A 27,682-nucleotide genomic window follows, 5' to 3' on the forward strand; every position below is an offset into this window, starting at 1 on the left:
TGGTGTAGAAGTTAAGATTGATGTGGGTTTAATACCATTTTGACCACTTTGTAGCCATGTGGTATTAAATATATCTCTAAACGTCTCTGAACCGCAGTTTGTCATCTGTAAAATGGCAATAGTAGTAGTAATCTCACAAGAGTTTTGTGTGAAGCAAAGAAATTACTATAAAGAAAGTATATAGTACAGAACCTGGAATTGTATATAGACAGGTGTAGGTTGTTGTTCAAATCTTAAAGTTTGAGAAAGCACGTGAGGGCAAAGCAAAGAAAAGGGCTGTGGTGGAGTGGCCTTTGCCTCCCACAAGAAGAAGCAGTGCACTTTTCCAGCCTTGCATGAGCTGTATCGCTGGGATTTGAGATGCCGTTTCAGTGGTGTAGGTTACAGAATAAACTGAGAGTAAATAATAAAATTCTCCAAATAGTCTCTTGTCTTTCTCTCCCATGACATCAGCTAAAAATAATGGCAATTGAGAAACCACAGACACAAAAATCTCAGGAAGAATTGAGCTGGAGGTATCAAAAGAAGCCAGGGTGGAAGCCAAGGTAATCAGGATGGTGAATTGCCTACACCTTTGTAGCAGTTCTGAGGGTCTCTAAATAAAAGTCATGAGACTATGAAGTGAGAAAATGGTGGGCTGCAAAGCAAAGCTGGCTTGAACACTCCCCTTATCTGGGTTAAAACACACACACACACACACACACACACACACACACACACACACACACACACACACACACACACACACACACACACACACACACACACACACACACACACACACACACACACACCTCGCGGATAAATGGAAACTGGAGGTTCCTGGTGCAGAGAATAGGTGTCCTCTGAGAGTCATAATCAAGTTGGAGTATCATTTTTCACTCTTTGGGCAAGGAAAATCAAATCAGTCTTCAGCTTTCACACAGAATGCGAATATCCATCTCTACCTTGTAGCTGGTGGTTTGGGGGGCTGGGCACAGGGCATGGCAGAAAAATTTAAATTACAATTCACCCATAAGCATTAGGTCCCAACGTGAGTGTAGTGCTTTGTTCAGACAGATAAATGCCTTCATGTAAGGAAGGATAGGTCTATGTATTTATCATCAAGAAGTATTTTTTAACATTTTGTGCTGCTATATGCCACAACTAGTTAAGCTGTCAGTGTCTGTATTAAAAGGCATGCTTTGTTATGGAAGTCATAGAATCAGCATCTTAGAGCTGAAAGGGATCTGTGAAGAGTTTGGTACTTACAGTTAAGGAAGTGGAGTTCATAGTTAGGATTGTGGTTCTAGAGGCAGTCTGCTTGGGAGTAGATCCCAGCTCTGCCATTTAAGCCTCTTTGACTTTGGCTAAGTTAGTTAAACCCTCTCTGCCTCAGTGTTCTCATCCATAAAGTGGAATAATAGTGTATTCCTCCTATAGTTGTTAGAAGGACTTGTTACCTAGTCCAGGCTCATACTGCTTACCACATGACCGGCCAATAAATAGAAAGACGAGAGAGACAAAGTGTTGGGGCAAGGAATAACAACTTTATTCAGAGAGCCAGCAGATGGAGAAGATGGTGCACTAGCATGCCAAAGAACCATCTTACCTGAGTTAGAATTCAGACTTCTTTTATACTAAAAGGGGAGGATTGTGTGGCTCGTTGTTGCAGACTTCTTGGTGCTGGAATTCTTTGTACTTTGTTCTTGCAGCTGTACATGTAGGTCTGATCACAGCGTTCCTGTAAACCTCCAACAAGACAAGTGTTATTTTCTCTTCTGCAACTTTTTATCTCTATGCGAATGGAAAAGTATGATACCTTTAAAGGTCAAGCCTGGGAGGCAGAGCCTTAGAGAATGGGTTATCATGTATATTTCAGGCTATAGGCAACATTTTTTTACAAAGGGGCAGAGCCAGCATGACTAAGCACAGACAACAGAGCACAAAGTTTAGAGCTAAAGAAATAAATCCAATATGGAGTCAGGTTTGTTCTTCGCTGTTACAGACTGAATGAGATAATCTATGTAAAACACTTAGCACACAGTAAGCGCTCAGTGTATGTGCTTTATTATCATAAGCATTATTTTTATATTCTCTCTTTCAACTCTCACAACTTGATAAAGTATGCACGGTTTTTATGCTTACTTTGCAGCTGTTAAGCCAAAGGGTCAGGAATGTCATGTTAGGGACTTCCCTGGCGGTCCAGTGGTTAAGACTCCACGCTTCTACTACAGGGGGTACAGGTTCAACCCCTGGTCGGGGAACTAATATTCTACATGCCACGTGGCACTGCCAAAAAAAAAAAAAAAAGGAATGTCATGTTACATAAGTAATAATAGTGAAGCAGGAATCAAACCCAGGGGTGTGTCATTCTAAAACCTATGCTCTTAGGCAACATGGTGTTCACTGGTCATTCTCTAGGTATTTACTCAATGCTTTTTAGATGCTCATCTCACACGTTTTCATGCCCTTCTCAGTCCTCAACTTTCCTCTGCAGAAAGAAACCAACAAAAAGATGACAAAATTGATTTGCAGGCTTCAAAGACTTGCAGGAGCTCTCTGGTGTTGCTTTTTTGTCAGAAACAAAAGTAAACAGGCTATCAAGATATATACAAATGTAAGAAGCAGGACAAAGCTGAGGGCCAGGTTTAATGGAGTAATAGGAAGGTCACTTTTGTGTCTTGAGATTCTCTTGCGAATCAAGGCTAAATTTTACTAAATGTTTCTCATTTTCACTCACATACCAGTAGGTTGTTACTCAAGAGTAAAACCTAAAAATTGTGGTTTTCAAGAGCTATGATGGGGAGTTAACAACAAAAAGTAATAAAAATTAGGAACACTCAGTATGACTTGTAATAATTGGAGTATAACATTTTCTAAATCCAGTTGGGAATATATTAACACTTGTGTTTAGTTAGTCAACTTTCCAAATTCTGTTCATTAAAACCTGTAAACAAAAGCAAATTTCTCTGATCTAACTTGAAGTTGCTAGAACTGGTGATTTTTACCTAAGAAGTTTTATGGACTTTCAAAGATTATAGTATAATTTTAAGAGGAAAAACTCCTCTTAGATTTTAATCTGTTGTTGATGAAGGCATTCTAGTAACTAAGACCAAGGTACTCTGTTCATGGCACATAGCTACATTTAGTATAATTGATTGCATTCTGAGCAACCAGCAAGCTCATCCCTGTAGGTAACAAGCCCACCAGCCATTTTTGTTAGGATTTTTTGTAGAGTTGATAAACATTCATGAGTGTCACCTACTTCAAAAGACTGATATTGTAGTAAAAAAAAAAAAAAAGACATGGAATCTGAAAGGTTAACTGTGATACGGTCATGCAACTTGGAGCCAAGAAATTGTGTGTTGGCACTGGAATTCATCACGATGAGAAATATGACTCTTGGGTGTTTACTGGAAAAACAGGATTCCTGGGACTGTTCTGCCTTGGTCTTATGCGGGGCTTTGACAAGTCACTGTTCCTCTTAGCAACCTTGATTCTCTTGTCTTTAAAAGGGAATCTTTCATTGGAGTCGAAAGTGAAATGGATCCAGGGTCCATAATGCAAAACACAGATGTGCTCAAAATAACCCCTTGGAAATCCCTTCGCATTAGAAACTTATATGTCACCTCCCCAGGAGTCTGAAACAGCCAGTTTATTCCTCCAGTATTAAAGCAGATCATGGTTTTCTGGATTAAGCACCACATGCCGGGTGTAGTAATGAGCTTATGTTTGGGGGTAGTCATATGAAAAAATACATCTATCATTAAATGCCAGAGAATAGTACGAATCTGGCAGACATTCAGTGTGTGAGAAAGATGTGGGGACTGAGATTATGTGAGTATCAAATCTCCTCTCTCTTGTGTTTGCTGTAGAGTCCATGCTGTTTTATGTGTGTGTGTGTGTACATGTGTGTGTGCATGCATGTGTGTACGTGCATGTGTGTGCGTGCATTCATATGCCTGCCTCTGTGTACATATTTAGTGACTGAAGTTGAGTTGTTGGGTCAAGTAAATGCTGTTGAATCTATATAAGTTAAATATATGTACCTGCAATAGAACACAGAAAGAGACAAAGAAGAGGGACCAAGGGGAGTGGATGCTTTCAGTACCCAAATGAACCATGTTCTTCCTTACCTCCAAGCCTTTGAGTATATGGTCTCTCTTCTGGCAACACTGCTCTGCTTGACTCTTTCTTTACTTCCTTAGCTCTTATCTTTCCACTGTCTGTTAGCATAGAAGTCTTTTCTCCTAGGAAGCCTTCCTTGACCCCTTATATCTAAGTTAGATGCCCCTCCAGAATGCTTTTATATCATCATAGATGTTTCCTATCAAAGCCTTTGTCACACTGTAGTGTAACTGCTTGGTGACTTGGCCCTTTGCCACTAGGATAGGAATTCCATGAGAATCAGGATCTTATCTTGTTTATTGAGCTTCTCTTGTATGCCAGACACTATTTGGGACAGTGGAGATAGAACAGTTAACATGTGTTTAGTAATTGAATAAATGCACAAATAGGTTAAAAAAAAAAGTTAAATTCTAAGAGACAGTAACATCTTCGGGGTCTTAATCTATGGAGAAAAACACTAAAAAGGATCCCTTAATAAATACAGAATTTAAAAGGTCATATCTTAACAAAATGCCCAGGTTTGGTTTTTTTTCCTCAACTATTATAGTCAGTGGCATCAGATGTGCTTTATGGTAATAGATTCTCAGGGAGTCGAAGAATTCTGGATTCTAGGCTAATGTTGTCTAATATAAGACTATAAAGACAAATTGTGCCATGTTTCTGTGCAAACTTTGTCACTCTAGGCTTTGGGTGATTAGAGAAGGTATCTGGCCTAGACGATAAGTCAGGCTGGAGTGGACAGGCTTGTAAGCATTGAAAAACCAGTGACCCAGAGGTGGGGCTGGAATTGTCAGGTGAGGTAGGAAGAGGAGTTAGGGTGGAGATCCAGGCAGGGTAGCTGGCAGGTAGGGCGAGACCGCAAGGCAGGGAGAGAAAACACATTGTAACTCTGGGCGGACAGAATGCCTTTCGGTTCCTGGTGAGAGGGTTCAGGAATCCAGCCAGAAATGTAGGCTATTAAAAATACCAGAAGCCCCTGCCAAAGTCTGGGTAGTCAAGGATCTGCACTCAGATAGTGACCTGCAGTGGAAAGAACAAAAAACCCCAGGAATTTGAAGACCTGAGTTCTGCTTCCAACTTGGCTAGTTGCCAGTCCTTGGCAAGTCACCTCTCCTTTCTACCTTCACTCTCTCTACCTGTAAAATGGGGGGATTGGGTCACCCCCTAAATTTAAAGTCTTGCTACCTCTCTAGACAACAGGCAACAGGATTCCGTGGTAGCTTGTTGGTCAAGGCTTTGAAGCAGGGGTCCCTGCACATCCATTTTCTGTTTATGACCAAAGTCAGTCTCAAGTGTGGGTGGTCTGGAGCCTAGAACAGGGAAGAATAAAGAAAACAGAGAAGAGGGGTAGGGGAAGCAGTGACTATAAAGTAATAGTTCCTCAAAGGATGCTACATTCGAAGTCAAAATGAAAACCACTGGGGGAAAGTTACTTTAAATTGAATAATTATTATTGGTGTTTCATTTTCACAACATACTTGGGCCAAGGTCTGGAAGAGATTCATAAAAGTGTTTGGAAATATCAGAGTGAGCGAAGGGGTTCAACTTGGGCCATCGGGAAAGTGTCCTTGGAGGAGGTAAGATCGTATCTGGGTCTGCAAAAAGGAAAGGACTTTGACCAGTGCTTATAAGATGGGAACAGAGGTGGACTTGGTCTTCCAGGCTGAGGGAGAAAATACCTTGAGCAAAGAACCAGAGCTTTATATACTCAGACTGATGGATTTAGATGCATTGTTAAACTTTTTAAAATTATCGACATTCCCATTCACTGAGCACTTGACAATTACCAGGCGCTGTGCTAAGTTTACATGGATGATCTCCTACTGTTGCCCAAACTACCTACAGGTCTTTTCCATTAGTACCTCCATTGTATGATGGAGGAAAAGTGGAAATTTAGGGAGAGTAAGTGATATGCCCACCACAAGTATACAGCTAATTAGAGTCAGTGTGTAAACTCCAAATCCTTAAAGCCAGAAAACCTTCTAGCAGGTAATGACAGCTGAAATTTTTCTTATTCTATTAGGTACAAAATTGGTCACAAAGTCTTCCAACCTGTGTTAGTAATATACAGTTATTTGTTTCTCGTTAGTTTATACATTCATGATTATTCTTGAAGCACTGAAGGCCCCCTGTTAAATCTGATTGTCAGGACAGCAATGTGACCTGGGGGACCATGTGGTGGCCACGGTAAAGAGAGTGGGCTCTGCAGCTGTACTGGTGGGGGTTACCTTCTGGCTTCTGACGGTGTGACTCAGGGCAAGTTCCGCGACCTCTTGAATCTAAATTTTTCCATCCATGAAAACAGAGTGGTGAGGATTAAATGAGTGAACGTATTTAAAAGTTTAATACAGATGTTACATAGCACATAGTGAAAATATAATCCATACAAACAATTGTTACCATCATCACCTTTGATAGACTTAAGTATAGATATCTGAGTTTGACTGCAACTTTTTAAATGTGCTTTGTTTAAAAAGTCAGATAAAATTCAGGAAATTAAGTATCTCAACTGTAAATGAAGGGGTCATAATCACCCCTTATACATGTTATTATGTGCCTGTGTGAAATGAAGTATGTGGAAATGTTTTCTGAAACACAAAGCCCTATACAAATGTGGGTGGTATTTTGCTGATGACGAGCTGTCCAGGGCTCCCTCCCTATCTCTGACTTGAGAATGCTCTAGATAACAGAGGGATGCAGTGCTCCTGTAATGCAGTGTTGGTTGCCCGGTACTTGGTACTTGATTGGCATTACCTTGGGATCAGCCAAGACACTCTTAGGCTCATCTTAGTATTTTTAGCACACCCAAAAAAGTATTTCAGAATGGTCAACCAAGTTGAGGTATGTTTATCCATTGTTTCTTGTTTTTGTTATATTTGGAGAAGTACACAGCAGTTAAAAGTGTGCTTTGAAAATAATGCCATCTATGAGCAGTCAGGAATGAACATTCCAAACTGTCTAACAGATTCTGGCATCTCACAGCATTGAAGACCCGTCAGGCATAGACTTTCAAATCAAGAACACCTCTGGGAATGAGCTCGCCTTCCTCTTTCCTCTTGTTCATGCTCAGTAATAAATGATCTTAACTGTGAAGTGGGTAACACGAAAGCACATGAGCTTCATGCATTTGGGTAGGTGAAAACTCCAAACGATGTTGTTTAAAAGAAAGAGCATGCTTTGTTTAAGTGTAAGTATAATCAATGTGTGGTGATAGGTCAAGGTTGTGGAAATTCAGATTCTGTTTCTATGTGTTGTGTTAAGCATTGGGTACAGAAACACCTGCTCTCTCTATTGTTCTACACCCTGCCAGATGATTAATGTGCTTTAGCTTAAATCACTGGGAGGGGTGGCACCTCAGGGAATGCTAAACATATTTTTAATTGCTGTATAAATATGTCATTTCCTTGCTAATTCAAGTTATGCATGGGAGGTTATATAATACCAGAGGGCCTCCAGACATGATGTATTGCACCTGTGAGCTGAGTTGAAGGACTAACAGGGCCCAGCTGAAGATGAAATATTCTTTGCTAACTCTGTCTTAGCAGATGAAGAATAGAGGTTGAAGCCTGACATTGCTTTATTAGAGCAGAATTATTGTTTGGCATACAGTACGGTCGCTAAATAATTTTCTGAGATGTTAGAAAGAAAATACATGTTCTGTAACCAAAAAAAGTGCCCCAAAATAATCCCAAGAAAAATGTCCTTATCTGGGAAAATGTACATGGTGAAGGAGAAATGAGTGTTGAGTTTGGCGTGAAGCAAATATACGAAATGGTGGAGCACATTAATTTCCCACTGCGCCCATTCATATTACAATCTAAAACTGACCTCGTCCATTTTGATATCTCAGAGCAAAGATTCCTTTAACTACAGTTCTTGTGCTCTGCGCTTTCTATTCTGACTCTTCTTCATAGAAAAGAAGAGAAAGAAGGGAGAGAGATTCTAAGGAAGACTCAAAGTTATGAAGCTGTGCGAAGTCATCTTTGCAGGATCAGTGGATATTGGTGGTTTATCTAGCTATGTAAGAGCTATATAAGTTGGATTTCACATTCTGAGTCTGCAAAAAAGTCATATTTAAATTTTGGTGTGAAGCTACTTTTTGTTGACAGCACCACCAACCTGTGATTCTGAATTACTATCAGAAGCAACTGTGTGATAGAGAGGTGAGGTGACTATTGAGATATTCAAGATGTGAGTACAGGAACCATTTGCTCTTTTAAAAAGCCTCCTGATGATAGTTTCCTTGAACACCTCTGCCTGTGCCATGGACCCCGGTTCGTTAACAGAGAGACAATCGATGGATTAAATACAGTGGGCAGATTCATTCAAGGACCAGGTGGCAGGCCTTTGGCAAAGCCAGTAGTGTGATATGGACAGCAGTCAAATTGCTATCAGCTGTGTCCAATCACTGATCATTATTTTATTTGCAAGGGCCTGGAGGTGGCTTTAATTTAAAGCTGAATAGAATCAGAAATCAATTAATGACTGATTGCTGTTTCTCCTACAAACTGATCTTGGATTTGGCAGTCTGAATGCCTTATTGTGCCAGAATCCATCCATGGGCTACATTAAAATACAGCTAAGAGTTTAGATCAGTTAATTAGACCAGTTCCTCCAACTTCTTCAAAAAAGCCCTGCTTTTTCTTAACAAAATAATTTTAAGTTCTAAATTTTCCTCATTCCCATTCTTGGTAACCTTCCATGATTTTATTAATCTATAACTTTTAGCAACTGAAAAGGAATGATGGAGATCCATTTGTATTTTAAATATCTCCCTAAATATTTCTGAAAGTGAAAACCTAATATAGATATTATTTTGAAATACGCAATATGAAACCGGAAGGTCCCAACACTAGCCTCATAAAAATCAGTTATTTGGGGCTTCCCTGGTGGCACAGTGGTTAAGAATCTGCCTGCCAGTGCAGGCGACATGGGTTCGAGCCCTGATCCGGGAAGATCCCACATGCTGTGGAGCAACTAAGCCTGTGCGCCACAACTACTGAGCCTGTGCTCTAAAGCCTGTGAGCCACAACTGCTGAGCCTGCAAGCCACAACTACTGAAGCCTGAGCACCTAGAGCCCATGCTCCACAACAAGAGAAGCCCCCGCAATGAGAAGCCTGTGCACCACAACGAAGAGTAGCCCCCGATTGCCGCAACTAGAGAAAGCCTGCACAGCAATGAAGACCCAACACAGCCAAAAATAAAATAAATAAATTTTTAAAAATTTAAAGAAATTTAAAAAAACACATGCCTTAAAAAAAAAAATCAGTTATTTGTGCATCTACTAAAATGGCATCACTTGCACATACCTGAAATGTTGGTTTGACTTTGTGATGGGCATGGGAGAGGAAGGAAGGTAAGATCCTTCTCTAGAGTGAGCCTGTCACATTTCCCTCCTTGTAGATTCCCTCCCACCACCCTCTCACAAATACACGCACACAAACATTCAAATGTTTGAAGAGGCACAAATTTCTGAAGCTTTTTCTCCCCAAACCTCTTCAAAGATAAGCTTCCCTTGTGTCTTATTCTCATGGTCCTTCTGTTGGCTACCTAACCTGAGAGGCTTAACAAATTCTCCCTCCTACAAGACATATCTCCATTTGAAATGATGTTGTAAAGCGTTTACCCAAAGGTAGGCAGCTGGCAGGAATTCCTGATCCTTGTTCCACTGGTTAAGAAAGGCATTCATATGTCCCTAAACTTGGGTTGTTCCTCATCTCATCCAGAGACTGGATGTCTACCCCCAGAGATCTTCTAAGAAGATTAAAACTCTTGCTTATGACAACTGGGACTGACTCCAGAAGGATAAAGCTCCAAAGACATTCTAGACATTCTGGACATTGTTTGTCAGCTGTACTATAGCACAATGATTAAGAGCAGATACTCTGGAGCCAGACTGCCATTACTTTCTAACTATGTGACCTTGGGCAAGTTATTTAAATTCCTTGTGTCTCAGTTTCCTTATGATAATAGCAATCCATACATTGGAGGGTTATTATATGACTAAATGCATTAACAGTGCGTGGCACATAGTAGTGCTGTATCTCTGCTTGTTACTATTATTTTTTTTGAAATTACACAGGGCGAAAAAAGAATTCAAGTTTCATATGTTCTTTAGTGACACTTTTTTCTTAGACTGTGGACAAGAATAAGATACTCTTCTGTGCAATATTGCTTTAGTTTGCTTATTAAGTTGTTATTTGCTGTGCTTCTTTCTAGTTCATAGTTAACATCTAGTACTTTATATAAACTTTTCAAAGAAGCATGGCAATTGACCCCTATTTGCAACCTTGGTCCTTTTAGCACACAAACACTGAGTGTATTCTCAGGGATTTCTCAAATGCAAGCAACATTAGGTCACACTGAGTGAAGACTTACCCTTTTTTTTTTTTTTAACATCTTTATTGGAGTATAATTGCTTTACAATGGTGTGTTAGTTTCTGCTTTATAGCAAAGTGAATCAGCTCTACAGATACATATATCCCCATATCTCCTTCCTCTTGCATCTCCCTCCCACCCTCCCTATCCCACCCCTCTAGGTGGACACAAAGCACCCAGCTGATCTCCCTACCCTTTTATGGTTCCTGTTTCAAACCCTGTGTCCCTTGACATCTGTCTTGCAGCATTACCCCCATCATTTCCATGTAAAAGTGACAGAGTGGCAACGAGATGCTCACATATGTACTCCATCCACACATTCAACAAACGTTTATTGAAAACCTGACAGCAGAAGTACAGCAGTGAGGAATAGATAAGGTCTTCCACCTCTTAGAGCCTACGGTCTGGTGGGAGAGGGAGGCACTGCACACATAGGATAAAAGGGACATGTCACAGCCAAGCACAGGGCAGGGACAGGGAAGAGCTGCCTAAGTAATGAAACGTAATCTAAGCAGTGCCTTTACTGTGTTGTTGATGTAAACTCTCAAGTGTTCTGGGTATTTATTTTCACAGCATCCCTCTAGGCTACATCCAGCCCTGCTTCTTGCTATCTGTGGGGCACTGGAGACAACTTGTACTGGTCCACAAGAGCCAATTGTTAAATTTTCAGGAATTTTGCCAATTGAGTCACACCCATTATTAAGATTAAATTTATTTATAAATTTACAGTTAAATAAATTCATTAAAATAAAGGTAGTAATAAGTACTCAAACAATCATCACTTCTTAATTATTTTTATTGCATTATGTGGTTATTTATGTTCTGGAGGTTGTTTAGCCTATGGCATCTGTGTGGTGGAAATACTACATAATGGTGTACCCCAGGCCTCTCTTCTCAACTCTTTGTTCAGTGAAGTCAACATGATAGGTAATAGCTTGAAATTGGCCATGGTGGGGATATTTACACCACAGCAATTGGCAAATGTTATGAATCAAGAGGGTTGTTTTTGTTTTGGTTTTGGTTTTTCCCTGGAGAGACTTTTTAAATATTCACTAGCACTGCACTGTTTTACTTCAATTCCTGATATCCAGAGCATTCATCTACCTCCCTGGCGTAGCTGGATATTATTAAGATGTGGGATGAACTAAAAGAAAGCAAAACCAGGAAACTGTTGACTTACCTTCTAATACCAACTTTGCTGCTGGTGAGTTTTGCGTTCTGGGCATGTCACTTAGTAAATGGCAGTTCTTGGCACTCAGAAACTAAACAGATAAGATCTGATTCCTGCCCTCAAAGAGGCCATATTCTAAGATCAACATATATCTACCTAATTACAGTCAATTCTGATCTAGTGGTGCTTTGGGAGTAAGATGAGGGAACATCTCATATTGGACACTTGAGAGGATTTCACTGAGAACACGATTTGTGAAGCAGGATCTTAGCAGAATATACTGGCTCTCGCTAAGCAGAGGAGCACCTTGGCAGGTATGATGTGGTCCTACCTGAACCAAGGATGGGGAACTTCTGGGCGTGGCAGTAGTAGGTGAAACAGAATTATAAATTAGGGCCAGACTGTGATCCTAATAGTTGTGGGAGGCCAACAAAGTTTATAAATGATATTTTCCCCAAGTTGGGTAATGAGCTCTTCTTTATTGAACATATTAGCTTTCATACCTGCAGAAGGAATGAATCGAAAGTGTCAGCATACCAGACAATAGCTGGAAGACCAATTTGAGAATTACCAGGATGTGGAAGAGAGATTATGGGTGGGCGGCGAGCCTGAAATAGATAAATGATAGTGACCATTGCTTTACTTATCCACAAAGGACAAATATTTCCTCTGACCTGGGCCATACTATGACTTTTGAAGACTCCAGGAACTTTTGCCTTTGTGGGCTCCTTCGTCCACAAAATGTATTAAAATTATATTCTGCAACAGTGTTGGTATAAATTATTTTCTTCCACCTAAAAGCTCATCTTTTTCCTTCTGATTTAAAAAAAAAGAAACCATTTTAATGGGCCCTGGCTTTGTGCCTTCTGTGCTCAATGAAGCAGTGAGCTCCACCTCTGCTCCATTCATAAAGTTGGTGAGCAAATTAGGGAACAGTTGGGTAAGCTCTTGGAAGATCAACACAACGCAAACTTAGTCTTTTTAGACTTCTCTTTGGATAGAACAAGCTTGAGTAATCACCCTGTGGTGATGACCTCTTTGTTCATTGGCTTTATCAACGGATTGAAAATCACAACACTGTCTGTCAAGATGTTTACCTTTTCTTTATTCACTGTATGAAAACATTTGTGTGATTGTGCAGGCGATGTGCAGGGTAGGTGTGTGTACATTGTGGAAGTAAAGGAAGACCAAATGGAAACAAGCAAAGGCTGTTAATTCAAAGCTTGCTACAGCAAGGGAGTTGGCCACCATCACTTGTGTTTTGGCAGAGACTCAAAGGCAGGCAGAGAAGTAGGAAAGCTTCCAATATCCCTGCTTTGGAGACTGTTGGCATGAGGAAGTTGTAGGCAGACTAACTGAAAGCCGGGCATCTATGTGATTGGTTAGGGGAGCTTATTTGGCTTTCTTTGGTTTGTTCTAAGTTGGAAGTGGGAACAAAATTAGGGAAGCTGTCAGTTATTAAGTCCTGGCCATGTGGAGCTGATTGTTAAAGAAGTAATTGTTTAGCCTCCTTCATTGTCACTAGAGATAACAATCTGACTTCTTGCAAATCTGATTTACAGCGGGGCTGGCTTCCAGAGTGGGTTATTGTAAATAAGGGGTTGGTTTCCTGGTCAGCTTGTCTTGATTGTGGGTCACAGCTGTCTTTGTGTATATGATCTGGCCACTGTGTATTTGTATATTCAGTCTTTCATCATGTACCGAGCCCTGGGCTAAACTGTGTCTCTCATCCTCTTAATACTTCTGTGAAGAAGGTAGCATTTGCAGAGAGGAGCTGGATGGTAGAGAGGTTAGGTGATTCGGTAACGAGAGGCAGAGTCTCAAATCCACGCGTGTCTGTCTCCAAAGCCCGTGGGTTTACAGCTGCCTCACTTGCAGAGTGAGGAGGAGACTGACTAGATGATGAGTCCCTTCTAGGTCACATTTGCTGGGTCCGGACTGGGTCACAGGGGTATCTCTTCTCAGTCATACATAACCTTTGTTGGTCCTCCAGAGCAACTATTTCCTGCCAACCCAATGACATCATGACTTTAATTTCGGCATATCCACAAGACCTTGAGTATGTTCATCTTTCGTCACCTAGAATTTGTGAAACTCAGAAGAACTGAAGTCCAACTACCTGGCCCTGGAGGAGTTATGCTTCCATACTTTCCCAACCACAGCAAGACATTTTCCCCTGGAACGATTTAGTTTCATGCACAGAGAGAGATTCGGCGTGGGCAAAGAGAATACACTATCATGTCATTCAGTCATGCCTGCGATTTCTCACCTTCTCCCCAGTGCTGGAGAAATGATTAATTCCTTGGGACGGAAGCCAAGAAAATCATGAAAATAGCAAAAATATTTCGACTGCGGTTGTAGAGCTCATAAACTTGTCACTGGCGTGATGAGAAAACTGCTGGCTTGCCTCTCATGAGCAGCACGATATTTTATTTATATGTGTGGTTTTGTGTGCGTTTTTATTATGACAGCAAGGAGGGTATCTGGAGGGCTTTGGGCTTAGGGAAGCGGGGCGATGGAGTGAAATTCAGGGAAAATATTTCACGCCCTTGGTGAGCTTCTCAACTGTGGGATGCTGAGCCCTTTGCTAACGGTATTGATTGGTTAATATATATTGAGTGTCCCTGGATGTGGAGCATGGTAGGTACTTTATGATACGGGACTTGTTGACCTCTGAACCGCATTGTTAAAGCTGTTGCAAGAGGCAGGCGTGTGTGAGAGACAAAGAAAGGAAGAGAAGTTCTCACAATAGTCATGAGAGCTTCTACTGATTGATATCTTTGTGTGTTGCCAGACCTGCTAAATGCTGTGCACGCATTATTCCATTTAACCTTCACTGCAGCCCTTCAGGTAGGTTACTCTTGTGGTTCCTATTTTGAGGTAACTGAGGTTTAGAGAGGTTAAGTAATTGACCAATGCCTATAGATAATAAGAGATAAAGCTAGGACTCAGCCCAAATACTCTGACTCCCACTCTTAAGCACTAACCACTCAGCTCTATTGCCTCCCCAAAACAAAGAATGCCTGGGCCAAAAAGAAAAAGAGGATTTATGTATCATTTTTGTCTGAGGCTTTCAAACTGTACTATAGGAGCCTGAGGGATTTGCTAAGGAGTCTGGAGGAAAGCATATTCACCAAGCTCCCATCCTTGCATCACCCTAGGTGGCTTTGCACTTAAGTTATCTATTTACTATCTGGACTTGTAAATTCTTTAGAGAGATGGTTCCTTTGGAGGATGGCGAGCAAACAAAATTTAAAAGAACAAAAGCATTTGTTCTAGTCTATTGTCTTCATTTTAGAGTAGGGGTTGGCTAACTTTTTCTGTAAAGGGCCAGATAGTAAAAACATTTAGGCTTATGAGGCCCCTACATGGTTTCAGTTGCATATTTTTCTTTGTTTTGTTTTTTATGGACCCTTAAAAATGTAAAAAAAAAAAAAAAAAAAAAAAAATCCTTCGCTCACAAGTTGTGCAAAAATAGGCCACAACCTTGAACTGGCCCACAGACTGCAGTTTGCCAAACTCTCTTTTTAGAAGATAAATCCAAAGTTCAGAGAGGGAAAGTGATTTGCTTAAGGCCACACAGCTAGACCAGAACTCAGATTGTCCAGAATAGCTGTGTGGGGCCCGTTGGCCAGACTGAACAGGTGTATCTTCACTGTGAGTCATAGCTCCCCAGACACGGTGCTCAGGGCCTCAAAGATTCACATGCTTGAATGAGGTGGGTCTCCCCTAGCAGCTGAGAGTCTACGGAGAGACAAGACTCAAACACAAGATAAGTTAGCCAGCAATATGGAATCCTCCCCAAAAGGGTGCATCAGTCATTGCTAGGAAAGTGCCTGACATTTCAAATGCTGAGTTCCAGTGAAGCAGGGTGAAGTGATCTCTGACAGCTCCTAACCAAGGGCAGGAGTTCCTTTGATGAATTTCTGGGCAAAGGGATCTTTTATTCTCCTTTTCTCCTGCCTGTGGAGGCCTAGCTTGGGATCTGTCCTGACGCTGGCAGAGGAAGGATTTATTAACACAGTGCCCTTACTCTTTTCAACCAACATCCAAATCTTTTTAACCCCTTTTTACAAGTGTTCCAGGACTGTTGAGAGCTGGCACTACTAGTTAGATTAATATCTCCCCAAAGGCCCTGCCTGAAGTTCCCTTATCAGTCATTCCTTCCCCTCGGTCATTAAAGTTCTGAGTTTAACATGCAGCTGTGACGTCTGGGAGACTTGACGGTATCAAGTGGTAGGATTGTGGGTGTTCTTATTCACATGCAAGTGTTAATTGGATTAATATCATCATCCAGCCAGGCTGTAAGAGAAAATGCAGTTAAGTTTGATTTGAAGGAAAAGAGAAATTGAAAAACTGGAGTGAAGGATGTGTTGAGACAGAGCAGGCCTCCCTCCAGGTCAGTTTGGGAACCTGTTTAGAACAAGAAGTCCTGTCTCAGGGAATGTTTCAGCACCAACAGCCTGAACATCTGATCAACAGTCACACTAGCCACATTTCAAGTCCTCAGTAGCTACATGTGACTAGTGGCTGTCATGTCGGACAACACAGGTAAAGAACATTTCCATTATTGTGGAAAGGTCTTTTGGATAGCTCTCCTCTGTTGTCTTTGAGCTTTTATATATTTTGACACTGTTTTAACAATTAGCCTCCTCTTACTAATAGATGGGTCAGCACAAGATTGACACAGAGGGTTTGCTGAACCACAAAAGACAATTATTTGGTTGACACCTACTCTGTGTCAGGCAGACACTGTTCTAGAGCCTGGGAATATGTCAGTGAACACAACTGACAAAATCCCCTGTTTTAAAGGAGCTCACTGTACTTGGCAATGTTACTTGGCTATAGATTTCTCAAGGTGTAAATCCAGGCTATTGTTGTCTTTGCAGCAGCAATATCTGTCTCTTTCACCAGTTCCCCAAACCTTAGCTACATTCCAAGCAGCAGGCCCATGGTACCAGAGGCCTGGCTTTGGAGGTTCAGAAGATCCAGTGGGTAACAGCAACCTAAGAGGAAACAAGCCTTTTGTGAGCAGGTGTATGGCAGCTCCACTGGCCAGCTGTCTTAGTCTGTTTGGGCTGCTATAACAAAATACCACAGCATGGGTAACTTATAAATGGCAGAAATTTATTTCTCACAGTTTTGGAGGCTGGGAAGTCCAGGCTCATGGCACCAGCAGATTTAGTATCTGGTGAAAGCACTCTTCCAGAATGCAGACAGCCAGCTTCTCTCACTGTGTCCTTCCATGGTGGAAGGGGCAAGGGATATCTGCAGAGTCTCTTTTGTAAGACCATAGTCTCATTCATAAGAGACTTAAGCACCTCATGACCAGCGCTTCTCAAAGGCCCCACCTACTAATACCATATGGATTAGGAGGTTAGGACTTCAACATATGGATTTTGGAGACCCAAACATTCAGACTGTAGCGCCAGCTTCATTGATGACCATGACCTTTCTAAAGCCCTTGTATCTTGGGACTTCCTGAAAGTGTATCTGAGTGAAGTAGTCAGATTATATCTACTTGGGGCAGGTGCTTTAGTCCCCTTGGCCAAGGCAGTGAAGACAAGAGGAGGATGAGAATAGCTTGCAAAGCAAATTAATGACCCAAGTCATGTTGAGTTATCTGTTGTCCCTGTTCATTTGCCCTCACATGTTCTTACACAGTGTGCAGACTTCATACATAGCTTTCCCCACGTGTTCATTGTTGATCTGTCTTCCGTACTAGATAGTACATCCTGATGAGGAAGGGATTATTTCTGTCAGATCTGCCATGGTATTCTTGGGGTCTAGCACACAGTATCATGCAATAAATAGTTGTTCCTGTCATTGTATGTTGCCAATTGTGTGGTTAATATATTTTGATTTTTCAGAATCTGATGTGGCAATTTTTTTTTATATTGGAGTATAATTGATTTACAATGTTGTGTTAGTTTCGGGTGTACAGCAAAGTGATTCAGTTATACATATACATATATCTATTCTTTTTCAGATTCTCTTCCCATTTAGGTTAGTTCTGATGTGTATCTTATCAACTATGGATTTCATGGGAGTTGATAGGTGTTACATGGAAAAGGGGTCTGGGGGCAGTTGTGTTTGGCTAATACGGCTTTAAATAAGCGTGTTTCATTACTGCAGGCCTTCTAATACAGTGGTTCTCAAACTCTCGTGAGCATCAGCCTCACCTGGAGGACTGTTACGACACAGATCACCGGACTCCATGCCCAGAGTTTCTGCTTAGTAGGCCTGAGAATCTGCATTTTTAGCAAGTTCCCAAGTGATGCCAATGTGACTGGTCCAGTGACTACACTTTGAGAACCATTGTAGAGATGTGTTTTTGACTCTCGGAGAAAAGATACTGTTTTCACCATTTCCCAGAAGTGTTTAACTAAATGTCATCTTAAACCTAGAGTTCTGTCTGACTTTAAGTTATGCTGACGTAGTTCACACTCAAGTGTCAATGAATTATAAATTAACGTACTCACATTGTAAAAGGGACATCTGGGCAGAGACCTATTTGAAGCACAAATGATGTGTTGCTGCTGGTAAAATTTAGACATCATTCCGAAATAATAAGGGCGGGATATCAAAATTTGGGGGAGGAAATATCAAAAAATAGTACCTATTCCTTCTAGTTATAAAATGGGCTTGAGAGACTTCCTGGTGGCACAGTGGTTAAGAATCTGCCTGCTAATGCAGGGGACACGGGTTCAAGCTCTGGTCCTGGAAGATCCCACATGCCGTGGAGCAACAAAGCCCGTGCGCCACAACTACTGAGCCTGTGCTCCAGAGCCCACGAGCCACAACTACTGAGCCCACACGCCACAACTACTGAAGCCCGCGTGCCCTAGAGCCCGTGCTCCGCAACAAGAGAAGCCACCGCAATGAGAAGCCCGCGCACCGCAACGAAGAGTAGCCCCTGCTCGCTTCAACTAGAGAAAGCCCGCGCGCAGCAACAAAGACCCAACGCAGCCAAAAATAAATAAATACATAAAATCAATTTATTTTAATAAAATGGGCTTGAGCACAACCTATATTGCCTGGAAAAGTACTGTTTTATAACTCAAATCCTTGGCATTATTATTGTTTAAAGCAACTCTGATGCTTTGTCTCTGTGGCTGTTCTAGTTTAAACACACACTGCTTGGCCCTGGCAACTTAACAGCTTTTTGCCTCTTGGACTCTCCTGTGATTTGAAATGTGTTATTCATAAGCCTGCTGAATTCCAAGTATCTGAAAGAACAGATGTGGACGTAAAGGGATAATCAGCCCTTGCTCATATTGCTCTGAAAGGCAACATATTTATAAGTATTTATATTCATATATTTTGCTGCATTAGAATGAAGAGCTGCGTCTGGGTCTGTGGGTTTTGAGGTGGTGGGATGGCGGAAGTGGCTGCGGGGGAGAGCAGCACTGTGTGCTGTTTTCATGTTTACAGGGAGCTTAATCAGTCAGCTCAGCGCTTACTCATCTCCTAGATGCTATAGGTGGTATACAGAATATGTAAGGCCTGTCTCTTGCCCTCGTGGAGTTTATCATTTGGGAAGCAAGACATACGCATCAAGTAATTAGGGCAGAGGTTTTTCAACTGATTTGTACAGCCACTTAAGCAAACCGGCAGACAAAAATCCAGATTCCTGGTGGGGGAGGGATGGATTGGGAGTTTGGGATTAGCAGATGCAAACTATTATATACAGAATGGATTTAAAAAGTCCTACTGTTTAGCACAGGGAACTGTATTCCATATCCTGTGATAAACTATAATGGAAAAGAATATGGAAAAGGATATATATATATATTTTTTTTAAATTTATAAAATAAATATTTTTTTAAAAAATATTTAAAATAAATATTTAAATAAATAATAAATAAATAAATATTAAATAAATAAATAAATATTTAAAATAAATATTTTTATATAAAATATTTTTTATAAAATGTATTTTTATACAATATTTTTATTTATAAAATAAATATTTTTATTTTATTTATTTTATTTATATTTATATTTATATATATTTATTTTATTGAAGTATAGTTAATTTACAATGTTGTGTTAATTTCTGGTGTCCACCAAAGTGATTCAGTGATATATATATATATCACTGAATCACTTTGGTGGACACCAGAAATTAACACAACATTGTAAATTAACTATACTTCAATAGAATAAATTTTTAAAAAATCCAGATTCCCAGGGCCCATCCTAGACTAACTAAATCATGTGTCAGGAGGGTGATACCAGAGAATATATATTTTTAACAAACTCCCTGCTTGATGCTAATGACTAGGCAGGACTGGAATCCATTGCATATCTTTAAATTTTTTGAATAATTAAAAGTGCTCTATTCTATACTATTGCGATAAGTAGTTCTTAGTATCGATGACCTATTCTGTATTCATTCAATAATTTAGAGTCTGTCCTATCCAATCACGTTCTTTTATGGGTTGATAGGACTGAAAGGTGCGGAAGCTGGGCTGGGCCCTTGTTAGCGCAGCTGCAGAGAGCTGCCTAGTCTAGAGAGGGCATCTCTAAATCAGGCTAAGAGACAGTGACTCAAATGTCTGAAAGCACAGCACTGTGACAGAAGGAGCCATGGGTGGTATCACTCCACGGTAGTGCACCAGGGTTGGTTTACTTACTTAACAAATATTTATCTAGAACCGACTATGCGTGACGCTGTTCACTGTGCACTGGTGACATGATAATAAGCAAAACGTGATCTCTGCCTTCTTAGGCCCTACAGTCTAGTGGAGATTATATTATACATAGGAAATCAGTAGTGACGGTCTTCTTTTCCCCCTTTTAAAAAATTGTGATAAAATACACATAACATAGAATTTACCATCTTAACCATTTCCCAGTGCACGATTCAGTGGCATTAAGTAATTCACATTGTCATTGTGCACCCGTCATCACCATCCAACTCCCGAACTTTTTCATCAATTTAAACTGAAATTCTGTACCCATTAAACAATAACTCCCTATATCCCCTTCCCCACCCCCAACCCCAGCCCCTGGCAACCACCATGCTGCTTTCTATCTCTATAAATTTGACTACTCTAGGAACCTCATGTAAGTGAAATAATACAGTATTTCCCCTTTTGTGACTGGCTTATTTCACTTAGCATAATGTCTTCAAGGTTCATCCATGTGATAGCATATGCTGGCATTCCATTCCTTTTTTAAGGCTGAGTAATATTCCATTGTGTGCATAGACTGTGTTCATTTATCCATTCATCCATCAATGGACACTCGAGTCATCTCCACCTTTTGGCTATTGGCCATAATTTGCTATGGGTATTTGTGTACAAATGTCTGAGTTCCTGCTTTCCATTCTTTTCGGTATATCCCTGGTTGTGGAATTGCTGGATCACATGGTAATTCTGTATTTAATTCATTGAAGAAATATGCTCCCACCCCACACTTTCCCCTGTTCATTTTTCCATCCATTGTCTCTGGTGAAGAAAAGCCAGGGCATTGCATTTCAGCTATCAGAATAAGAAACTGAGACGAGGTTTCAAGCGTGGGATCAGGCGGCCTCTAATGCATCCCACCGAATCACAGTTCCTCCAGCCCTGGTACAATTTTCCATAGTCCTGTTGTCATGCCCCAGAGAGAAAGCTGCTGGTTTTTGAGAACTTGATCTCTGTTAAGATTTCGCAAAGGCCCGGGGCATAGGCACTGGGAAGTTCTAATCTCAACTTTGCTCCATATTGCACGGCAGCCCCAGACAGGTCATTTAACCTCCACAATTCCCTGTATTTTCCGACTCACTGAGATGGTTGTAATGACCTCCCTTCAGAGCTAGTGGTAAGGAATACATAACGATAGACTAAGGGACGTTTGCAAAGCCCTCTGTCGGATGTTCACTCGGCTGCAAGAGACCTTGGCTCTCTTGCTCCCCTGTCTTTGTGTCCACATCTAGAACTGCCATCCCCACGGTCATCGCTCTCAGATGAATCCGTTGCTGCTTCATAGAGACTGATCTAGTTCTCCATGTTCACCTGTAGTCTTTGCACTTAAACTTCTGTTCTTTGAAGGGTTCGTTCTTCTAGATCCTTGGGGCGAAGATGGAAAAGTACTTAGAGGGGAAGGGCTTAAGATTTCCTGCCATCTCTCATTTTCTCCGAATATTCAAAATTGAGCTCAAATTGTATTAAGAATGTTGCTTCCATTGCCTTCAGCTTACCTGTGTGTAAGTGTGTGCAGTGTTGCTGTCTTCATCTGCACTTCTGTGTGTTTGACCCACACCATCTTTGATGCAGAACTTAGCACTTCTTTGCATTTGTCAAGGAAATTCCAGACACATGGACAGTCTTAGAGAGGAATGTAGATTCTACTGAAGATTTCATAGGGGAAGCCAGAGCAAGAGCATCTCCTGTAGCAAAGACCTTGACATTTTCATCAGCTATGTCTTCCCTCCTAAGTCAAATCACATTGCGGACTGTCCCCCCTCCTCTGCCTTTCTCCCCTAGTACATCCAGGATCTCTTTTCTATTTTTTTCCCTCCTGCATTTCCCCTCTTTCATCTCAAATTTCCCCTCCTCCCACTCCCCAAATCATACAGAACAGCATGATCACCCCAGCTTGCCCCACAAAGGGTTCTTCCATCTGCAGCCTCCCTCAGAAGGCAGTGGTAGATTGTATATATATATATATTTTTTTTTTTAATTTGAAATAAATTATATTTTTTTGCCTTAAAACACACATTTATTATTTAACAGTTATTGTGGCTTACGTGGGTCCTCTGCTTCATGGTGTCTCACAAAAGTGCAACTATGTATCCGCCAGGGCTGGGGTCTCATCTGAAGGATCAACTGGGGAAATATCCACTCCAGGCTTTTTTCCACATTGTTGTTGGCAGAATTTATTTATTTATTTATTTATTAAAGGTCACTTTCCATTTACAGTTATCACAAAATATTGGCTATATTCCCCGTGTTGCGCAATACATCCCTGAGCCTATCTTATACCCAGTAGTTTCTGCTCCCCACGCCACCACCCCTATATTGCCCCTCCCCACCATCACTGGTAACCAGTAGTTTGTTCTCTGTATCTGTGAGTCAGTTTCTTTTCTGTTATATTCAGTAGTTCGCTGTATTTTTTAGATTTCACATATAAGTAATATCAAATAGTATTTGTCTTTTCCTGTCTGACTTATTTCACTTAGCATAATGCCCTCCAAGTCCATCCATGTTGCTACAGGTGGCAAAATTTTGTTCTTTTTTATGGTTGAGTAGTGTTCCATTGTGTGTGTGTATGTGTGTGTGTGTGTATATATATATATATATATATATATATATATATGTCTCACATCTTTGTCCATTCATCTGTTGATGAACACTTAGGTTGCTTCCATATCTTGGCAGTTGTAAATAATGCTGCTATGAACTTTGGGGTGCATGTATCTTTTCAAATTAGTGCTTTTGGTTTTCTCGGACATATACCCAGAAGGGGAATTGCTAGGTCATATGGTAGTTCTATTTTTAGTTTTTGAGAGCCCTCCATACTCTTTTCCACAGTGGCTGCACCAATGTACATTCCCACCAACAGTGTAGGAGGGAGGGCTCCCTTTTTTTCACATCCTCACCAACATTTGTTATTTGTGTTCTTTCTGAAGATAGCCATTCTGACTGGTGTGAGGTGGTATCTCATTGTGGTTTTGATTTACATTTCCCTGCTGACTAGTGATGTTAAGCATCTTTTCATGTGCCTGTTGGCCATCTGCATTTCCTCTTTGGAAAAATGTCTATTCAGTTCTTCTGCCCATTTTTTAACCAGGTTGTTTGTTTTTATGATGTTGAGTTGTATGAGCTGTTTATTTTTTCATTAGAGTATAGTTGCTTTACAATGTTGTGTTAGTTTCTACTGTAGAGCAAAGCTATACATATATCTCCTCTTTTTTTAGATTTGTACATGTTTTTCTTTTACTTATGTAAAAATAGGTTTTATACAACAATATAAAACCTTTCTCTGTTTAAAACTTTGTAAAGCTAACTTTTGTAATATCTTGATATAAAATTGTTGCTTCCTTTCTTAGAAGTAGAAACCCGTTTCCCCCCAAGTTCCTCACCCTCTGATATTCACACCTTATATAATTTCCTCCATTTCAGTGAGAGAGGAACTTGTAAATATGATGAGGTATCACCCCTATGACTGTGTTATGTTACGTTATGTTACATGACCTAAGGGATTTTGCAGATGTAATCCAAGTTACTAACCAGTTGGCTCTGAGTAAATCAAAAGGGAGATTATCTGGTTGGGCCTGTATCACATGAGCCCTTTACATTCAAGTACAGAAATCAAAGACTGAGGAAGTCAGAAACTGAAAGTGCATAAGAGGAGATGGAGGGGACCACATAGCAAAGAACTGAGTAGCTTCTAGGACCTATGAGCAGCGCCCCAGCAGTCAGCCAGAAAGAGAACGGAAGCCTCAGTTCTACAGCTGCAAAATGCTGAATTCTCCCCCCAGCCACCTGAACTTGAAAATGATCTGAGGTCCAGAAAAGGACACAGCCCAGTTGAAACTTTGATGTAAGCCTTCTGAGATCCTGGAAAGCAAATCCAATTCTGTGCCTGGACTTCTGACCTCCAGAAACCATGAGATAATAAATAGGTGTTGATTTAAGCCACAAACTCATGGTAGTAATCCACTACACAGCAATAGAAAATGACTATTTGACTTTTATTCTGGGCTTGCTTTTCTTTCATTGTGTATATTAGAATATTCTTGCTTTTTTTGAAACTGGTGCTAGTAGAAAGGAGGTTTTTCTATGTTTAATGAAATGGTCTTACTTTGGAGAAATACAAAGTTTACAAATCCTTGCAACTCTCACCTGCCTTATATGGTTTGTTTGGAAATTTTAGTCAACAATGAAATCACCAAGTCTAGAAATCACACATTGAAAATGTCCTTTCTCCCCTTGTCATTAAATGTTTCCCTTCTCCAAAACTTACTTCAAATCAACTTCTTCCCAAGGGTTTCTAGGTATTTCCTTCCCCTGAGAGATCTCTTTCCTCCCCCTGAGAAATCTCCTTCCTTTCAACAGTGAGTTCTTAACATCTGTGCCTGAGTAATAACTTTTATTTTCTTGTCCAGGTAGTTTTGAATCCTGTATAAAGTTCCCCACTTTTTGTCTTGCCTCCTCAGCTAGAGGCCTGCAGACAGGACCATGATGTCCGGCTCCCGTGTCCCCCACTGAGACTCCCCTTGTGCCTGATACACAGGGGATGCTCCCATATAAGTTTGGATTGATTACTTTTATAAGTCAGGGACCAAAACGTACTACTAAATAAAGCCAATCAACTCACCTTTTGATTCTTTACCCACTCCTGTGTTTAGACATCACCTGCTATATTCAGCCCCATTTTTGCTAAAGAAAAAAAAAAAAAGGACCGCTGGGCATACATCCCTCTTTCAGAGAGAGAAATAATTTGAGCAGTAGCTGGTCCGTGGCATTAAAGATTGAATGACTGTAATGCGTCCAGCCCATGGTCAGCTTGTTAGGAATTCTGTGTAAGGCAAGAAATAACCCAAGAGCCAGAGACCTTGGAGACAGCAGGGAAGAGGGTTGTCAGTGGTGGTGTCCTTTCTGGAGGCGTCTTGTTATAATTCCTGGGCCGGTAGCACGGACACCATTCAGTGGCTTCTCAACCTCAGGGAAGCATCCAGCATGTCACGGCACATGAGGCTCTCGGTCCCTTCCAGCCTCATCCCCGCTGCTGCCCCTATGCAGCTTCTGATTCACTTTTACTCACCTGCTGGCAGCTCTCCTGTGCCCCGTGGTTGCCTGTTCTGGAGTGAACTTTCCTACTGCCTCTTCCCCAGTGCCGTTCATCCAATGATTTCTCCGTTTATCCTTCAAGCCTCCAGTCCGGTATCACTTCCACGCAGACTCCCCTGAGCCATGGACTTTTTCACAGACGTTTACTGAGGGTTTTCCCTGTACTGAGCACTTTACACGAGTTATCTCCCATAATGCTCTCGGCAGCCCGATGAGGCAGACGTTATCCCTATTTTTACAAAAGATGAAGCCACAACCTAAGGAGGTTACATTACCTGCCCAAGTTTTTATAGCTCCTAAGCCAGGGCTTAATTAAGCCTGGGACTGTTTTCATCCAGAGCCTGTGCTCATAATGTCAAGGTCCTTCCCTTGACCTCCATGCTGTGTTGCTACCTGGCACCCCACAGCTCCTTCTGCGTTAGCTCCGGGAAAGATCTCATTTCTTCCTGGTACTATTTGTTCAAATCTGTCTCTGTCGTTGGTCTGTGAACCTCAGTGAGGCCGGGATCGTGTTCTCTTTATCTTAATGTATATTCTCAGTGCCTCAGTGCCTGTTGGACACACCTGAGCTTAAAAAATGAGCAATTAAAATAATAGCAAAAGGAAACGGGGATGGAAGGAAAGAAACATCTAAGAGAAATTCTAATCTACTCTGAATTAACTTTTCTATGGTAAGGCCAGTAATGGCCTCATTAGGAGGGCCTTGAATTCAGCTTTTGTTTCATTGAAGGGGAAAGGAGAATTGCAAGGAAAAAAATCCAACAGAGTTCCCACAGAGTGGGGGAAATAAAGGAGGGAGGAGAATAAGTCTGTTTCTTTCTCAGTCACACAGGGGTTTTATTGTATCATTGATGTTTAATTGCACTTATTTTGTAAATATTGGATGAAGTCTATTCTATACCATTGTGGAGCATTTAGAGGAATGGTTTTAAGATATTCCACTCCCAAATCTCATTTTCACAAACTTACCATCTTATGGCATCATATATAACACACGTGGAAAAGAAAGATCTTTCCCTTGAAGCAGAGAGTGGTGGCATTTAATACATGGTTTGGGGAGTATAAATGTCCACCTCAGGGATGGTGATGTAGGGAAAGAGAGGCTGTACAAGGTAATACTTACTTTATATCAGCACTGAATATGTGTTTTGAGATTATAAAATCCTACCACGGACCAATAAAAGTTCATCACTGGCCCCTTAACCTTTTTATCCTTTCATCTTTAAGTATGAAGGTTTCTCGATGATTTAAGCATTTCCCAAGAGGTAAGAGGCAGCCAGTAAAAACAAAACAATGCAGCCACCCCTGCACGCTCCAGACTTGTACTACAAGACTTACAACCAAAGCAACCCTGGAAGCTTCGTTTTACCTCATCAGTTTCCTGAGCAGGAGTCATGTTGGTTTTCGTTTGCTCAGCACCCCTGGTCCTGTGCCAGCTTCCTCTTTGTTCCCCTTCTTTCTGTCATCACCGCCTCTTTGTGTCCTCAAAGCATCTCTCTGTCTTTAGTCATTCTCTTCCATGGCAAAGGAAGCTGTGTCCCTCTTTTCCAAGGGTAAGACCACTCTGTCTAGGGAAGACGTACAGTGAACATTGAGAGCCCCAGGGTCAGGTTTGCTGCTTGCAGAAGGTGATTTTAGGTGAGTTGCTGTGCTTCTCTAAGTCTCCATGTCCACACCCGTAAGTAACAGGGCCTCTCTGTTGCTTACATCTCTGGTCTCTGCCATCGCAGAGTTTCTCCCCAACGAATGGAGTTTGTATTCTCTTGGCAGTAGGAAGACAAACATTACACATTGCCAAAATAAAAAAAATACCTAAAAACATACTCAATATTCCTTTATCCTGTAGAAAGAAATGAACTTTCCTTGACTCTCTGAGTCCTAAAGCCGTGATTACTTTCTCACTTTGACTACATTGCAAGAGAAAACGCTTTTTCTCTGTCTCCACTGCCTCATCACCTATTCATCCACCCCTTAACCCATTACAGATGCCATTCTTCCTTCCTCTGTCTTTGGATGACCTATGACCTAATACCTAAATCCAATAGCTGTTGTTCATTTTTCCTTGCCTTTGATGTCACTGTAATATTTTACCCTGCAGTGGGCAAATTCTTGTTTTGAAACTACTCAGTGTTGTTCTGTCCTGTCCAGTTGGGTGTCTCCTCCCTGTTTTTATTAAAGATAACACACTTCTTCTGGTCCCCAAGCTTCAGGGCATAGCATAAACTTTGAGTCACGCAT

At 41.1% G+C, this 27,682-nt stretch overlaps 1 protein-coding gene and 1 long non-coding RNA gene across 2 annotated transcripts in view; one reads left to right on the top strand and one right to left on the bottom strand.

Annotated features, from left to right (window-relative positions):
* Positions 1-27,682, top strand: part of SGCD (sarcoglycan delta) — a 415,397-nt gene that overhangs the window by 64,009 nt on the left and 323,706 nt on the right. The gene's annotated exons all lie outside the window — the stretch shown is intronic.
* LOC309622896 lies at positions 12,440-26,487 on the bottom strand. Its single transcript, XR_014241200.1, has 3 exons — positions 25,419-26,487; positions 18,143-18,889; positions 12,440-17,395 (listed from the first exon to the last, which is right to left on the bottom strand). It is a non-coding gene; the product is annotated as an uncharacterized lncRNA (long non-coding RNA).

The sequence above is a fragment of the Balaenoptera borealis genome (genome assembly GCF_965194805.1).
Source record: "Balaenoptera borealis genome assembly, chromosome: 2".
NCBI classification, from domain to species: Eukaryota; Metazoa; Chordata; class Mammalia; order Artiodactyla; family Balaenopteridae; genus Balaenoptera; species Balaenoptera borealis.